The sequence below is a fragment of the Penaeus monodon genome, chromosome 13, assembly GCF_015228065.2.
Source record: "Penaeus monodon isolate SGIC_2016 chromosome 13, NSTDA_Pmon_1, whole genome shotgun sequence".
In the NCBI taxonomy this organism is placed as follows: domain Eukaryota; kingdom Metazoa; phylum Arthropoda; class Malacostraca; order Decapoda; family Penaeidae; genus Penaeus; species Penaeus monodon.
Genome location: NC_051398.1, coordinates 26,795,095 through 26,812,594, shown reverse-complemented (window position 1 = coordinate 26,812,594; position 17,500 = coordinate 26,795,095). Strand labels below are relative to the sequence as shown.

The following is a 17,500-nucleotide window of genomic DNA, read 5'->3' as shown; positions in this document are numbered from 1 at the left end:
GAAATGAGCTAGGTACCCATATAACCTGAATTGGGGATCCTGGATTATGCAAGTAACAGGTCCCATGTCAGTCTCACAGTGTAGCCATCAGTTGACACATGGTCCTGCCAACTGTACCCCATGATCCAGTGAAGAGACTTGTCACCAGAGGCATCAAGACGAGACTCCAAGGCACTAGATATTATCCAGGTTTCGCTTCCATAGAGCAAAACTGGCAGTATCAAGGCCTTAAAGACACGTAGCTTGGTCCCTTGCATAGGTACCAGTATCTCCAGATGCTCTTGACTGATTCATGGCTCTTGCTGCCAGACCAATCTGTCTACTGACTTTTTGGTTTGACTGCCCAGAGATATGGAGTACACTACCAAGGTATGCAAAGTTCTCTGTGACTTCCACATCCTCACTGCAAGCATGAATCGACTGAATGGGTTCCCCTAACAGGCCCCCAAAGTTCTGAATCTTGGTCTTGGTCCAGGAGACCTCTCGGCCCAAGAGCTTCGCCTCATTGCAAAGTGCATCAATAGCTACCACCAGTGATTCCAGAGACTCAGATAGATTAGCAACGTCATCAGCAGAGTCAAGGTCTGAGACCTTGATATTGCCCAGTGTTGCTCCACACTGACTTTTGATAGTAGCTCTGCCCATTATCCAGTCCATGCAGGTGTTGAAAAATATTGATGCAAGGACACAGCCTTGCCATTAGGCCAATAATCCATGTCAGAATTCCCCTAAGTCGCAGAACCTCCCATAGAGATTCTCGATGCCTTCTTGCGGTCGATGTAGGCTGCAAGTAATGATGTAGGTGTCCCACAATTACTTAAAGTGCTAGGATACGGTCTACTGTGGACTTGCCAGGTGTGAATCCAGACTGCTCCGGTCTCTGGTGCTCTAGTATGTGGTCACAGATCCGTTTCAGAAGAATATGGGCAAAAGCTTGCCTGGTATACTAAGCAGTATAATGCCACGGTAGTTGCTACAGTCCCGATGATCCCCTTTCCTCTTTCAGAGTGGGATGATCACCCCCCTCAACAGTTCAGGGGGAATGGAACCAGACTGCCAGATGGCAGGGATATCACATATGCGTTATCCCATACTTCAGCTTAGAAATCGCCATCCTAACCTTAGTTATGGTAGGAGGTTCGTCACTGATGGGTGGGTCCTGCACTGGTATTGTGATACCACTTGCATCCAAGCTAACTGTTAGAGGGTAAACCTGGTAAAGCTGCTCAGAAATACTCAGCCCAACATTCATGAACCCCAACATGATCTGAGATGATCTGTCCATCCACAGAGCAGACTGCAGTCACTTGTGAAGAGGGCTTAGAGTTCAGTTTTCTCAGGGCTTGGTAGGCAGGGTGAAGGTCATTTACCAAGAAATGGCCTTCATCCTCAGCAAGATTCCTGATGAACTGTTCCTTGTCCCTTCTCAGCAGTGTCCGTGCCCTACACACCAAAGTCCTGGTTGCCACTCAGCTGAGCCAAGTAACACACTTCAGCAGCCTCCAATGTCTCCAAGGAGATGAAATTCTGCCATGTACTTGGGCATATACCAATGGACTCCTGTGCTCTTTCAAGTGTTACACACTTGGAGGACTCCCACAGAGCAACTGGGTCTGTCAGGTTTTCAAGTTCTGTGAATCGATCAGACTGCAGTGGTGAACCCATAGGCACATTTCTCCTCCCTTAGTCTGTCCAAGTGATTGGCCATTGGAGTGATGAGGAATTTTGAAGTGGACCCTTAGGGTAGCCATTACCAGCCAATGGTCAGTACCACAGAACACAACACTCCGGTGAACCCTGCAATGCTGAAGGATCCTCCAGCGAGTGCTTACAAGAATGTGGTTGATCTCCTTGGCCACAGTACCTGTATTGCTATACCATGTCCAGCAATGTGGGTTGGAGCGCTGATACCAAGAGCCAAAAATCCTCAATCTCTGAGACCTAACACGGTTCTGGAGAAGGAGGCTGTTCTCGCTGCTGGGATCAGCTTCTGAGCCAAGGGGGGATCGCAGCCAGATAGCTCATTGAAGTCACCCAGAACAATGCGAATGTCTCGCTTGGGACAATTGTCAGCCATAGATGGGAGTTTGGCGTAGAATGCTTCTTTCATACCGAGTTTGCAAACATTAGTAGAAGCTTACCCAGCATATATATATAATATATAATATATATATTATATATATATATATATATATTAATATATATATATATATTATTATATATATACAGATATACATATATATTTATTTATTTATATATATTTTATATTATTTTTATATATATATATATATATATATATATATATACACACACACATAATATAAAATATATATATATATATATATATATATATATATATATATATATATATATTTTATTATATATTTTAATATATATATATAATATATTTTTATATATATATATATATATATATATTATATATATTTATAATATATATATATATATAAAATTATATATATATATATAATATATATATTATAATAATTATTATAATATATATTATATATATTTAATATATAAAATTATAATATATATATATAATGTCTATAAAAAAATATAAAATTATAAATATATGATATATATATTAATGAATTTGTAATATTAAAAATTTTTATTAAGGTTTTGTAATTTATAATTTTATTAATAATAATATATATAAATGATATACAATATGTAATATTAAATAATTTTAATATACAATTATCATATAATACGTATATAATATATATATTATATAAAAATATTAATTGTACCTTTTACCTAATTTCCCCTTTTCCCCTTAATTGGGGGGAAAACACATTTATTCCCAATGTTATAAATATTGTGTTTTATTTTTATAACCGTTATAAGCTTTTTAAATAAATAAACACCTTACCCTTAACGCAGAAAACAAATAAAAACCCCTTGTGATACAGGCACCCTGGAGGGGGGGCCCCTCTCGCTCCCCTAGGCATTTTTTTGTTTCTGAGTTCTAAAGTAACCAAAAAAGAAAAATCCTGATCTTTTTATTGTGTTTTTGCCACCCGTCATTTCTTTTGTTTTTGCGGTGACACGGGGCTACAATACATAGTCAGCCCCCCACCTCAACCCGCACTCTCTTCTCACCAGGGTCCCTTGGGGGCTTTGACCCCGGGGTAGGGACCCCAGTAGTCTGGGCGTCCTTTTGGGCGCACTTTTTCTTTTCCTTTTTTTTTTCCCCCTTATTGACTTTCCTGACCCTCCCGTATTCCCGTAAATTCCCGTTTCGCGGGGGGGTGGGCTCGACTTACCATCCTTCGCCTAGGCAATTTCGCGGTAAGGAAGTGTCCCCACATAACTCGTCCCTCTTGGTACTGGAGAACGCAACCAGGTTTCCCACGGGGGGGGTAAGGGGACGAAAAACTGATTTACCTCTTAGCTATTGCTTTTTGGGTTGATCCAAAAAAGGAGAGTTTTTGACCCCTTTCGGGACAAACAATTTTAAGAAAAGGGGTCGGACCTGGTCCGCCCCCCGAATGATGATCCCCCGGCTCCCCCTTCTCCTCCTAAAAGGAACCAATCTATGCAAATTCGCCCGAAAAACGGAACCCCCCAAAAACCCAAAAAACGAGAAGACCACTTTTAAAAATCCCAACGGGGAAATTTCAAAGGTTCGCGAATGTAAAATGCTGAATAAATAAATCGTTTTTGAACGTAAACCCCTTTATCATCAAAAAGGTCCTTGATGGTCAAGTGGCGGCGATTTTGTTTTTGTCAAAAAATTGCGGATGACCCCCCTTGTTAAAGTACAATACAACCCCAGTTTAAAAAGGATTTATTTAAGCTGACGAAAATTTTCATGATCTTCGAGTTAATTAACTTTTCCTATTACCCCCAATACTGTAAGGGAGTACTTTCGCGGGGATTTGAGACAGGGAAAAAAAAGTAAAAATTCTTGAGAGCATGAAGACCAAACTTTTGGGTTTCATTGTATCCCAAGAAGGATGGGATTTTGCAACAAAAACTGGACTGTGTTTTTTGACCTTTGCTTTAATAAAATACCAGAGATATCACGTCGGTTTTATAACGTGTTCAAGTAAATTTTTAGTCCAAAAGCCAATGCATTGTAATGGGCCCAAAAAATTCGGACACACCTCTTTAAAGATGTTTTGATAAGACTCAAGAAAATTTTTGTATCCCGTAAATGTCTAAACCCCATACACCATCACATTACTACCAGATTTCCAAATTGCTAACTGTGGGGGGTCCCCACAGCCCAGGATCTGCTGAGGGGCGCTCCTGAAAAGGAGCTAGACTTTTAGCATATATGAGAAAGCAAAAAATTTGTTATACTGAAGCAAAGGGGAAAAGTGGAAGTTTGACACCAAACCTATCTTCCTATGCTGAAGCAGTAACTAACATCCCCCTAGTGAAGTAATGTCGTAAAACGCTTGCAGCTAAGGAAAAAGAAATTGCTGAACTAAAGCAACCGTTAAAAAACAAATATTAAAGATTTCAACGACTAAATTAGTCGTAAAATGACTGCATAAACCCCAGCAAAAAACCAAAAAGGAGGATAACTGATCACACCGGAGGGGCACCTTCCCGCCGGGCTATCCTGGGGAGGACTTCATCTGGCCCTCGCGATCGGCTTCTCGAGAGAGAACGATCCAATCTGTCATTTGTCTCCCTCGCCTTTGGGTGCAGGCCCTGGGGCTTCTGTCTCCAAACCATCCTGGGGGAGGTCCCCGGGAAGGGGGAAGAGGGTCTCCCCCCTTTAAAAAAAAGAAAATAAAACGGGGGGACAAGGCATTTCCCCAAAACCCCATAAATCGTAATCTTCGCGTCGCCTTTATACAAGGAACTGTCGAAGTCTTAGATCTAAAGTAAAGACCTTAAAAATTATTACCCTCGTCCTTGCTCCTGATATTTTTTTCTCCAAAAAACCCCTTTAAAAAACCCTTGTCTCTGACAGGTCTTTCGCTGGAACTACCTCTTGTTGGAAAGGGACGTGAGGGTAGGGGGAGGCGGATCACCATGTACTCCACTAAACCTCCCTTTTCAGAAGGGCTATTGATTCTACTTTGGAGTTTGTCGCATGCAAATAAAATTAATGGCACTATCTGCTATATTTTCCCAGTTTTTTGTCCACCTGATACAGTGAAGCCTAAATGAGCTCTTTGCTCTCGGGACGCTGCCACAAAATAAAGAAATTTTAGCTGATTTTAATGCTCATCATACTTTTATGGGGTTCCCTGCGGGGGATGGTAGTGGGAGCAGTATGAATTGATTAATGAGTCGATTTAATCCTTTAAACATGGTAGTCCGCTGGGGGGACGATAATCCGGAAATTTGAGTTTTTATTGACTTTCACTGGTCTCTTCATCAATAGCCGCAAAGTGTCGTGGCCCCCATTGTCCGCTCGTTGGAAGCATCTCTTCCTTTTTTTGATTAAAATATTCATGCGACACAATGAGAAACCCTTTCAGCCCCAAAATTTAAATGTAAAACAGCAACTGGGTCACCTCACAGGACGTCAAGCTCAAATTTTTTGGAGAAACCAAAAGTAAACAATTTTTCGATTCGTTATAGAAGCGGCATTCTATCCATTCCTAAAAACTTCGACAATAGCTTTAAGCATGGTTCCATGGTGGACACCGATTGCGCGGGCGCAGTGCCGACAAAATAAGGCCTACGGGCTTTTCAAAAATAACATCACAAAAGAGAACTTTTGCAATTCAAACTAGCAAGAGCTAGGCTCGTAAGTAAAAGACAAGCAAAAAAAGACTCCTGGGGGAGCTTTTTTCTCTAAAATAAAAAGCAATACAAAAAAATCAGAGGTTTTTTGGGCCCTATTAATAAAATTTAAAAAGAAAAAAAAACTTTAAATTAACTCAAGAAAGGGTAACAATTTTGATCACCCAGAGACATTGCTACGCACTCCTCAGGGGAGTTCTTCAAACAATCTCAGCTAATTAAAACCCTCCCCCCTTCCTACATCAAGAAAGGGGTGAGCTGTAAACCCCTTCCTTGCCACAGGGAGATGACTATTACACTAAATTTTAACAATGGTGAGCTTGTCTGAGCCCCAAACCTGTAGAGGAACATCCCAGGCCCCCCTGAGAATCGATATGGAAAGATAAAACTCTTTAAACATGAGACATGTTAAGTTTTCTAGAAGTGTAAAATGAAATTTGGAAAAACCACCTTTTTTCCAAAACCCCTTGGGACTACCCCACATATTCCCAATTAAAAGGGGGGGTAAACCCCCGTTGCCATCTCCTACCGCCCAATTGGTTTTTACAAGTTGCTTTTGCAAGGTCATGGGAACAATTGTTAAAAAGAGGCTATTGCTATTTTTTAAATTCATCAAAAAGTTGACGAGCAGTGTGGCTTCCCCGGGGAACCCCAAAACCCCGTCACTAGTAAAGCTGGATAGTCATATTCAAAAGGCACACCAAAAAAGAATTTTTGATTTCATATTTATAATATAAAAAACCTACGACATAACATGGCGAATGCCTACTCTGAAAACTTTATGCTTTTGATTTGGGAAAATTGCCCCTTTTTTTTTCAAAAATTTTTTTCTGACAGAAATTTTTCTGTCAAATTATTTTCCGACAATGTCATTTTTCGACATTTTTGGGCCGGGAAACGTGTCCCACAAGGGGTGTCTGACACCAACATTATTTTTATGCATGATAAATGACATTTACCCGCTCCTCCTCGGAATTTTTTAAAAACCACTGTATGCGATGATTGTGCATTATGGGGACTCCGCAATAAAGCAGAATTCTCACAAAAACCCTCCAAATTTGGGACTGGAAAATGATTCATAAATGGGCCTCCGTGGGGTTTTAAGTTTTCCACTAGAAAGAGTATTGGGGTAATTTTTTCACTAGGAGGAAGCCGAACATCAGGCTAACCTAGACAACCACCCAAAACCTATTCAAAATTCTTCTAAATTTTCTTGGGCTACTTTTTGATATAGACTCAATTGGAAAGACCACATTGGGCAATTAAAAAAAAAATGTCAAAGAGCACTAAATTTATTAAATCTTTCTGGGAATAAATGGGGGGCTGATAGACAGTCTTTGCTAATGGGGTTATAAACCCTATTATGTCTAAAATAGATTATGGTCAAACGGTATGGTTCGGGATCGAGAACCGTTTGAAAGGTTTGGTGCTGTGGAGATGCCTGTTTGCGTGTGTGTCTTGGAGCCCTAAAATTACTCGAGAGGGGTCTTGAGGGGGATCAGGAGTACCTCCCCCTTTGCCAGACCGGCCATTAGCCCTGAGCTATGCCGCGGTGGCTCAGACCCCAAGCCCCCCTAAGGCAATGGAGGCCTAGGCCTTTGCCACGAGACTCCCGACCTCGTCGAGAAAGTCGGTATAGATCTCTCTACCTCGTACCCTTGTTTTATTTTAATTTTTGCACCATGGGAAAATCCCAATTTTTCCATCAACATCATTTCCCTCAAACTTGGCTTCCATCACCTAAAGGCATGGCCCGGGGGTGGAGGGACCCAAGGGTTTAAAGATCCTTTTTTTCATATATATACTGACGGCTTTTAAGACGTAGTGTTTGGGTCGGTATTGGTCGCTGAAAGTGAAATTTAAAATTCAGACTGCCGAAACATACTCGATCTTTTTGCTGAAATTTTTTCCCTTGACAAAACATTGATTTTTTCATACGACGACCCACGTAGAAATTATTTTCTCAATTCTTAAAATTCACTTAAAGCAATTAAATCATTAGAAAACCCCCAAAAATAACTACTGGGGAAAATCATTTTTGCACAGGTGCCCCAAAAAACAATCAAGCTAATATGGGTCCGGGCCCTCTGGTACCATGGCAAAGAATAGGCTGACAAATTGGCCCGGGTTCAAATGGTGATTTGGACCTTTCATATCGTACAGTCTCAGGTTTTCGTGTCTCTTATAAAGCAAAATACTCTCCTGGGCAAAATGAGTGGGCCCCCCCAAATCACCTCAAAATAAAACCAAAAAAAGAACTGTGGGGCACAGGAAGGGGAGAAAAGGGGGGGGGGGTCAAAATACAAATTTACCCACCTCACTCCTAAAAATTGAAAAAAATTTTTCCCCAAAATGCCACTTTTCAACACCAACCTCACCCCGAACCATATCATTCATTTGCAAAAAGATACAATATTCATAGGAAAATTTTTTTTTAAATTTTTCCAACAAAAAAATAAAAATTTTTCAATATTTAACGTTTTTATCAGATGATAAAAAATCATCATAAATAAACACTTTTTTAAGGAACAAAAAATTTATGACCTTTTAAAAATTGATAGAAAAAATAAATCCTTGGCTTAATAACCTTGGCAAAATCTGCGGTTGATAGCCAGAAATCCCAACAAAGAAGAAAGAAGAAGATTTTTATAATAAACATTATAATTACTATACTGTTATAAACATTAGTAACAGCAAAATAAGATAAGGTAAAACATTTTCGTAAATCAAGGAAAGGGGTGAACGGGCAAGACAGGCAGTACTTGTAATTGGTTCTTTGGGGACTTATTACAAAGGTAGCCATCGTATTTAAAAATTTAAAAAAAACTCCCTAGGGGCAAAGGCATGTGCTACATGTCATGCCCCTCCCGGATTGGGGGTTTAAATTTGGGTTTTTACCCTTTTTCAAATTTTTTCCCCAGTTCCAAAATTTTTTTCTCAAAATTTCTAGGGGGTTTTTTCGAAAAAAAATATTTTTTTTTTTACTTTACTTTCAGAGAAAGGAAAGCCTGTTATGTTTTATGACTTTATTTTTCTCTCTATTTTATGTCTTTTCTTCAGTACATTGAAGATGCATGATGATTCATTAGATGTTAAAGTTTTTTTTTAGGTCTTGATAAAACTTAAAGGAAAAGACTGGTTTTTTGGTCCTCTTTTTCTAATCTAGGCCCCATATCATAAAAACCAATTAATAGTCGTTTTGGGGCCAATACGGTGGGTTACCTTATTACTAAGGCCTTTTTTTTTATCTCAAAAGCAGGCTAATATCGCTGCTGCAAAAAAAAGCCTAAAACCCCCCACAACCCCGATGACGTCACACCATGTATACGCTCCCCTGATTTTTTTTCAAACAAAAAGCTGATCACGAAAACGGTCACGGTCAAAGGCCCGACGAGGAAGGGCTATGATTCTTCTCTTGAAAAGAGGGGTCCTGCATTTAAAATTTTAATAAATTTAAATTTTATATAAATTATTATTATTTTATTATTATTTTTTAAAATTATTATTAAAAATTATTATTAAAAATTTTTATCAAATTTATTATAATATATATATATAATTTTAAAATAGATATATATATATATATATATTATATATATTAATAAAAATATATATTATATAATTATATATTTATATATAAAATATATATATATTATATAAAATTATATTTATATATAAAATTTATATATATTATATATATATTATTTTGAAAAATACCATTAAGTATCTGCTGTGACCACGGCGGTTCGACATAAACCTACCGTTAAAAAAAATGTATATATATTATATCATATATATATATATTATTAAAAAATTATAATATATATATTTTTTTAAAATAATATTATATATATATAAATTTTTATAAAATAATGTTTTGTGTGTGTGTGGGGGTGTGTGTGTGTGTGTGTGGTGGTGTATATATATTATATATATATTATATATATATAATATATTATATAATTATAATAATATATATATAATATTATAAAATGTATTATATATATAAATGTTTCATTGTTTTTTAATTATTATTATTTTATTTTTTATTATCATTTTTATTTTATTATTATTATCTTTTATTATTATTATTATTATTAGCATGGTTTTTACATTTTTCAACTATTATTATTATTATTCTCATTTTTATTATTATTTTTTTATTTTTTATTATTTTTTTTATTATTATCATTATTTATATTTTTATCGTTTTTATTATTGTCATTATCATAAAAATTATTATTTTTGTCCCTTTAATACATATAATATATATATATATATATATAATAATATATATATATATATATATATATATAAATATATAAACACACAAAACACACACATCATATAAAATTAATAATAATATATATATATATATTATATAATTTTAAAATATATATTATTTTAAAATATATAATATCACACACACACACATAAACACACACACACACCCCCACACACCCCACACACCCACACACACCAACACCACCACACCACCCACACACAACACACACACACACACACAATATTCATATATTTATATATATATATATATATATATATATAATATATTATTATAATAAACATATAACTATTACATATATATATAATTTATATAAATTATATAATTTTAAAATATATTATATACTATTTACATTATATCATATATATACATATTAAAAACATATATATACATATATATATATATATAATTTAATTTTTATATATATTCTATATATATATTAAAAATAATTATATATATAATATATACATACACATAACACACAAACACAACTTTAATTTTACATATATATATATATATATTATATTATATAATTATTAATTTTATATATATATATAATATATATTATATATATATTAAAAATATATACATATACCACAAACACAAACACACCCTATTAAAATTTTACATAATTATATATATATAATATTATATATATATATATATTATATTATAATATAAATATTTATAATATACATACACACTAAATAACACACCACAAACAACAACACCCCACACCTACACACACACACACACAAAACCCACCACCACACACACAAAACATACATACATCCATATAATTTTATATATTATATATATTATATATATATATAATTTTAAAAATTATATATGGATGTATGTATGTTTATGTTGTGTGTTGTGTGTCGTGTGGGGTGGTTTTGGTGTGCCCTTTTTTGTGTGTGTTAATATTATAATATATATATATATATTAAAATATATAATATTTATATATTATAATATATTATATATATAATGCACTGCATATGAAATTATATATATATTTTTATATATATATATATATATATAATATATTATATATTATATATATATATATAATATTTTTATATAATGAATTATAGATATTAAATGCAATATACAATGCCGATTTATACAATGCAAAATACAATGCACTGCATTGAACAATGGCTGGCGCCTGCCTACTCCGATATACTTTGGGTGTGACTCACTCCCGGTGGCCTTAAAATCGGTTTTATATCAACGATCGAATTTTAACATAAAAAAACGTTTTAAAAAAAACTTTGGGTTGGGATATAACACATTTTAAGGCTGTCATTATTTTTTTTATGCATCAAATACAACATAAAAACCAAAAAACAGGGTTTTTTAAAAAGACCGGACTTTTCCTTTTAAATGTCATGAAAAAGTAATTTAAAAAAAGCACAATTTACTGAAAATAAAAGCGTATAGTATTCTAAAAGCACAGTTTTTAACCATTTTTTTTTTGTTTCTTTCGGGTTCCACAGATGATTTAAATTTTGGGGATTGGGAAAGGGGAAAGGGTCAAACTGAATTTTTGTAGTCACTAAACCCGGCGATTCTGCATATCTCTTGCTAAAGGGTTTTTGAAAAGGAAAAAGAAGGGAAAAAGGGAAGAACAAAAAAAATTTAAAACCACTGATCACAGATGGAAAAAATATATGCCATTCTACTATGTTTTTTTTTTTGTATTTAAAAATAGATTGGCTCCACCGTGCTTAATCACCAGTAGTCTTACCCCACTCCTCTTTTTTCCCTTTATTTTTAGAAAAAATTGTTTTTTTTTTTTTACTGATATTGGGTTTTTTAATCATAATAATCATAAATCAGTAAATTTTAAAAATTACCACATTTAATTTTAAAAGCATTAGAAAAAGTTTCCCCAAAAACTGAAGGAAGGGGAAATCCGGGGGGTCACAGAGGGTCCTTGGTGGGTAGCACTTATGGGCCATCTACGTGCAAACAAAAGAAAAAAGAAAAATAGTGGACCCCAGCATTACCACAGCATGGGTTAACTTGCAATTTAAAAATTTTTGATAATCATTCTTTAAAATAAAGGATCCTTTATTGTCATTTTTTAGTTCATAGTATTAATATATTATGTTCTCACTGTGTTTTTTTACAGTGATCATCATTCATTGGAAATTTCAGATAGGTGAGAGCGTAGGTTTCAGTCCCCTGCATTACCAGCGCTTCGAGAACAGGGAGGTCTGTTTTTGTACAAAAGGGAGCTTTCTCCAAGGTCTGCACTCCAAACCAACTCTTAAAGTGTCACATGTGATAGTGGAAAGAAATTCAGAACGCTCATAAAAACGATTTTTCTACTTATAATATTGCACCTTGTTAAAGGAGTTCAGTAATCTACTTTTATCTTTATGAGTGTTCATTGATAAATTTACAGTTGAAAAATTTTGAGGCAGAAGAGGCAACTGTAATTAAAGTCCCGGGACACTGTACCTCTCACTCGCCACATCTCCCTTGCATTAAATAACTTCAGATCACTAAAGATTTACCCTGATTCTCAAAGGGGAACCGGGTTTCCAACCCCCTTTTCAACTATATCTGTTTTTTGATGTATTAAATCATACAGAACCCAGGCCACCCCGGTGCTATTCTGTGCTTCTTACCTGGATCAGGTATCCGGGAAATTCAGGCACGACCCAACTGAAGATAAAAGTTAGAAAATAAGCTGTGGGTTTTTGCCCTTCTTCAAGTTTCCTCAAATGACCAAGAGCAGATTTTTTTAAGAAGCACCAAAGGGCGTCCCCCCAAATTTTTATTGGGGTACAAAATTGGGTAGACCGCCCCGACCCAAGATGTAAAATTTTGTTGTGGACACAGGTTGCCACAAAACATAGGTTATTACCAAATAATTTTGTATTGTAAAAATTTAAAATCAGTATGTAGCAAAAACATATAATAAAAATATTATTGAAAATTCAAAAAAATATGTAAGTATATTTAAAAACACTGTTGTTTTTTTCTTGTCTTTTCTGCTCCCTTTCAATATGACCCCCAAAGGAAAATTTAAACATATTGCCAACCACTGGATCCACGGGCAAAAGCCAGCAGCGGGCCCCGGGAAAGGGGGGGGGACAGTTCGCCAGGAGAATTTTCCCCTCTATCCTTGAAAATCCTAACAACATGGACCCCTTTCCTTCCCTGAATCATGAGATCCCTCGGAGCTGTTTTCTCCAGTTAAAGTTAGATGAGTAGGTAGTTGACATCATTAGTTATAAATTGAGGGAATTATTTTTACTTTGATATTATACGAGTAAAGTTTTCAAATGTATTTTTGTTGCGAATGTTTATAAATGTTTTGTTTTAAAATGTTTTATGCGGTAAGTGTTCAGGAAAAGCTTTTTGCTGTAAATATAAAATTACTTTTAATGAAAAAAAAATTTATAATTTAAAAGTAAAACAACGGTTTTAAAATATCCAAAAGAAGGGAATAAAACTTCCTGAGAGATTTTATTAATCTTTTTCTTTTTGTGACTTAATTCCCATATCAGAAAGGGTTTTTAAAAATGATGCCATGATTTCTGAAAGATGACCAAAGCCATAGCTGCTTGTAACTACGCTCAAGTAAAGATCTATGATTCAGTTGGGAAGTCTACTCTAGTAACTTCTCTCCAAGGCCTCTCCTAACCTACCCTTAGGGGGAAGGTACTTTAAAAAAACGGGAAGACCTTTCCTTTGAACCAAACGAAAATTCTTTCTCCTGGTTTGCTTACTGTTGTTTAGGGTATGGGAAAATTCGTTAACACAAATAAAAAAGGGTATTTTTTTTTTTTTACTTTTGGACTTTATGATGCATTGAATATATTTTTACAAGTAATTATTTATCTAGCTAACCTGGTATCTCATCCTTTTCATTAAAAGCAATGAATCTTTGCATGCCCCTTTTCACTCCTTCAGTCTCTGTGAAATATATGGGAATGATTTTTCAGTATGTTTTTCTTTAAAAGGGTTTCTGTAATGACAGTGTTAAAAATTTGGGTAAACAAAAATTGAAATAGGGAGAAACAATGAAACCCTATTAAATAAATAATAAAAAAATGTAAGGATAGTTCTGGTAATTTCTTAAAAATAAAGTGCCTTAAATATCTGGGACATATAGTAAAAACTCAATGATAAAAGATTTACTCCCTGTGTTTAGTTTTTTTACTTCCTTATTTTTTTACAAAAAATGACCTGACCTATTTCACTGTATTCCGGCCATTGTGGAGATGAAAGTAGCTTACTTTCTCTCAGAAGGATTGAGTGTTCCTCACGACGGCTTATTTCCAGGCTGTTTCCACATTTTGGGGACCTGGAATGTTAAAATCCTTGATCAAGGACCAAAAAACTCACACATTTTGGGCTCGCGTTTTGCACTTCTCCACTCCTCCTCATTTATAAAAGGCCTTGCTATGCTCTTTTTTCCCCAAGTTAGTAAAAATTTTTATTTTATTTAAGTTTATTTTTTAGTTTATATTTGATTTTTAAAAAGAATCTCCTTTTGTTTCTGGAATGGATAAATTTCATACTTTTGTATATTTTCAAAACTACATCTTTATCATTAAACGATGCCAAAGAGATTTTTTCTCGGGGATGTTAAAATTAACCCTTTCCCACGGGTGTATTTATAATGCCCCACCTCGCTGCCGGGGGCTTTTATCATCGCCCTAGCAGCGCGCCACCCTGCCAAAAACCAGCATCCCCCTGCCCTTTTTTTTTCGTAATATAGAGCATATGTTGTATTTTCAGTTTTCTTGTTTTCTAAAATCTCTACTTGCCTACTTCCCGATAAATCGACGAAGGGTATTTTTGTTGTTTTAAAAACTCATAGTTTTTAATTAACAGTCTATGCGAATAAAAAAAGCATGTGCGGCATCATGGAGTTGAAAATTTTCGGTTTTTTGCTTCTTTTTCTTCTTCTTTTTTTTTTTTTTTTTTTTCATAGTAAAATGAGAAAAATGTTAAAACGATTTAAACACACTTTCAGGGGATTTCATACATACACCATGGCATGTAATACATGCCCCCGGCAAAATAGTCCCCCCCGCCATGGGGATGTGGCTACATGCCACCCGCCAGCAAAGCTTTTGCTAAAATTCTGTCCTCTTTTCAGGTGTCTGAGTCCATCCCCCAAAATTAAATGCCATCTGACAATTTCCGAGACATTTTCCTGAAAAACATTGAGAAAAGAGCAGAAAAAAACGAGCTGTAAAAAATCAAAAGAAAAACACCAGTGATCTTTTTTTGCTACAGGGCTTTGCTCAGCCTGGGAGGAGCTGGACCATTATAAGATAAAATTGATTTCTGCAATGAAAACAACCTCAACCATCGAAGCTCATGTATACTTAGGTTGCTGCTTTTGTAGGTCTAAAAAATTCTTTTTTCGATGATAAAAAAAAAGTCAAATGGAAAAATAATTTTTCCTCTAAATTTGCCTTTATTTCCAAATTAAATACACACCATGTATATTTTACTGAAAAAACTATTATATACTCTTCCTAACAAAAATATCCATTTTTGTTTGATATTGTATACCCAAAATGTAAATAAAGAAAAAAAAAAAGCATGTTTTATTAAAATTTCCCTGTATAAACAATGATAAAAAAGAGTTGAAAAAGATAATTGGGAAAGGCTTTTTTTACAGGCATCTCACGAGTGTATGCAGATCACCTATATGATGGATTTCTTTTGAATAAGGAAGACATCAGCTCTCCCTTTTCATCTTGGAATGCCTTTAGCAGAAACCCAGCGGTCCGGGGGCCCATTAGCAGTGTTGGCCCCGTGTTCTGCCCTCCAGAGAGAGGATGTCTGGGGTCTTCCCCCCAGTGATTCATTTGTTATCAACTTTGTAAGAATTTTAAAGATTTTTTGGGCAATACATATTTGCCCTCTGATTTTAAAATATTTTTGAAATTAAATCTACCTTTTTTTACTTCTCAGAAAAATATTTTTAAATGAATTTTTTCTAAATTTGGATCAGATTAAAATAAATTAAACTATTTTTTTGGGGAACAAGCTATCGAACTAGTAATCTTTTATTTGGTAGCTTGAAAGCAAAAATTTTTTTTAAATATTGTAAATATAAAGTTTTTTCCCCTTTCATTCCTTTCTTTTAAACAGGATAAAAACGGGTACACACGAATTGACTTTGCTTCATCAATTTTCCAAAGGCCCAAGGACTTCTTTCCCCCTTTCTGTGCTCAATTCCTAGGATAAGTTTCAAAAGAACTTTTTGCACGAGACTGTCTCTTTTCAGCCTTTTAACATGGTGCTTCACTGAACAAAAGCGTTGCAGAGGACCAGAAGATGGTTGGAAGATTATATTGAAGGGGAAAGATCGGCGTCATTCCCCTCATGAAAGGTATGATGCGGCTTAGTAAGATAAGAAAATTTGTTCTCTTTTTAATTTTGGGGGTATTTTTCTTTTTTTTTTTCTTTTTAATATAAGATGCTGGGGCCGGGAAAATGTTTCTTGCACTTTATTTTTTTTCAGCTTTTGGACATAGTAGATATAAAAAAGGGTTTTTAAAAATTTAAAAAATACTATTTCTTTATTAAATTATATAATTTAAAAAAAAAAGAAATGGAAAAATTTTCTTGACTATTAAATGAAAAAAACTGTGGGCAAAAGAAATTAAATGATATGTGACATATGATGGGATTTTTAAAGTATTTTATATTAAAAAAATTTATTTTTATTTTTCAAACAGCCAAATTCATTTTCCGCTACGGAATTTAAAAAGACAGTGAACTACATGTTTGACCGGGGGTTGGACAAAGAAATGCCACCTCGACATGAAATTTTAAACCCCCGTGATACCCTTTGAGTTTATTAACAGATTTGTTTTAACCGTGAAAACTTAAAAATTCCAGAAGCTTTAAAAAAAAAGGCTTAGGCTTCTAAATATTGTTTTGTAATATTTCTCAAGGATGGAGGGAAAAATTTCCATATGCAAAGTGTATTAGTCCTGCGTGGTGTATATATAAAAGAAAAAGGGATTTCCCAATTTTCTTTTTTTTAAATTGTTTTATGTTTTTAAGTTTTTTTTTTTTTTTTTTTTTTTTTTTTTTTTTTTTTTTTTTTTTTTTTTTTTTTTTGTAATAGCATTTACCAGAAGAGCTGTGATTAGAGTTTAAAAAATTAGAACATTTTTTACTTTTCACATTAATTTTTGAAAAATTTTTATTATTATTACCCAAGTTTTTATTTTTAAATTTTTTATTCTATTATTTTTTTTTATACATACTATAAATTGTACTATACATAATACCAAAAACTGATAATTATAAATTTTTTTTTTTAAACAAAGGTAAAATTATTATTAGTTACCAGATCACAATCCAACCTGCATAACCCATTTAATGTATTATTTTAAAGTTTCTTGAAGCTTAAAAAAAAAAAAAAACCCCCACACACACACACACAACACACACACACACCCC

General features: G+C 34.2%; 1 protein-coding gene across 1 annotated transcript in view; it reads left to right on the top strand.

The window, feature by feature from the left end:
- LOC119580210 (ATP-dependent RNA helicase DHX30-like) overlaps positions 1-17,500 on the top strand; it is a 39,790-nt gene that overhangs the window by 11,038 nt on the left and 11,252 nt on the right. The window lies entirely within an intron of this gene.